Source organism: Eriocheir sinensis, chromosome 14 (genome assembly GCF_024679095.1).
Source record: "Eriocheir sinensis breed Jianghai 21 chromosome 14, ASM2467909v1, whole genome shotgun sequence".
In the NCBI taxonomy this organism is placed as follows: Eukaryota; Metazoa; Arthropoda; class Malacostraca; order Decapoda; family Varunidae; genus Eriocheir; species Eriocheir sinensis.
In genome coordinates this window covers 18355682-18356933 of record NC_066522.1, presented here as the reverse complement: position 1 = coordinate 18356933, position 1252 = coordinate 18355682, and positions in this window count along the sequence as shown.

The following is a 1252-nucleotide window of genomic DNA, read 5'->3' as shown; positions in this document are numbered from 1 at the left end:
TGTGTTGTCTTTGTGTGTGTGTGTGTGTGTGTGTGTGTGTGTGTGTGTGTGTGTGTGTGTGTGTGTGTGTGTACTTATGTGTGTTTGAGCCAGTTAATTCCAGTCGCTAATCCCTAAGTAAAATATTAAAACACACACACACACACACACACACACACACACACACACACACACACACACACCATAACCAAACCACGACCATGCATGCTTCTCACCTTATTACCTTCCACTCAAAACCTAAAACACTAAAATAAAATAAAACATAAAAAAAACCTTTCCATCACGGGTTTGCAAATGAAGGGAAGGAGGTCAGAGGGACACGAGGAAAGAGGAAAGTTAATTAGGGGGCGGAGCGAGTCATGACTGAAGACATATTAGATCAGCCGTGGCAGAAATGGATGTTCTTGGGGGAATGAAAAGAAGAGAGAGAGAGAGAGAGAGAGAGAGAGAGAGAGAGAGGAGAGGAGAGGAGAGGAGAGTGTGAGATGCTCGCCAAAGGGAAGATGAGGCGGGGAAAGGAGAAGAAAGTTAATATATAAATGAAGTCAGAGGAGTGAAGGTGACGTGCATGAGGGAGATAAGAATGGCTTGATTAATTATGTAGGTGAGAAAGAGGGGAGGAGGAAGAGGAAGAGGAGGAGGAGGAGGAGGAAAAGAGGAGAAAGAGGGCGACATGCACGGTAAGGGATTCTGTAAGTGAGACAACGATGGGGAGAAGTAGAGGGACGAGAGAATGAGAACGTGTAGCAGTGAATTATAATGAAACTTGGAAGCTGTGCAAGAGAGGAGGAGGAGGAAGAGGAGGAGGAGGAGAAGGAGAAGGAGGAGGAGGAGAGGGTGAAAGGGATGGATGATAAAGAAACAATGACACCCAAATATGCTGATTCAGAGAGGTGAGAGGAGAACGAAGGAGCAAGTGATAGACAAAGCGTTGTTTATGATCCTCCAATATGGTCTATTTTGATCTAGTTATTCCCTGGTGTATTTGTTCTGATATCTTCCTCAAAATTCATCTACTTTTTCCTCGGTTTCCTTCTCTTCCTTCTATCCTGTACTTCTATTCTCATTACTTGTCTTCCTATGTTATTTTTTTTGTCAAGTATCTTCCATTACCAACTCTATCCACCTCCTTCTCCCTCGGTTTCTATCTCTTCCTTCTATCTTGTTCTGTTCTCATTACTTGTCTTCCTATCTTATTTTTTTTGGTCACATAGCTTCCATTACCAACTTTATCCACCTCTTTCTTCCTCGG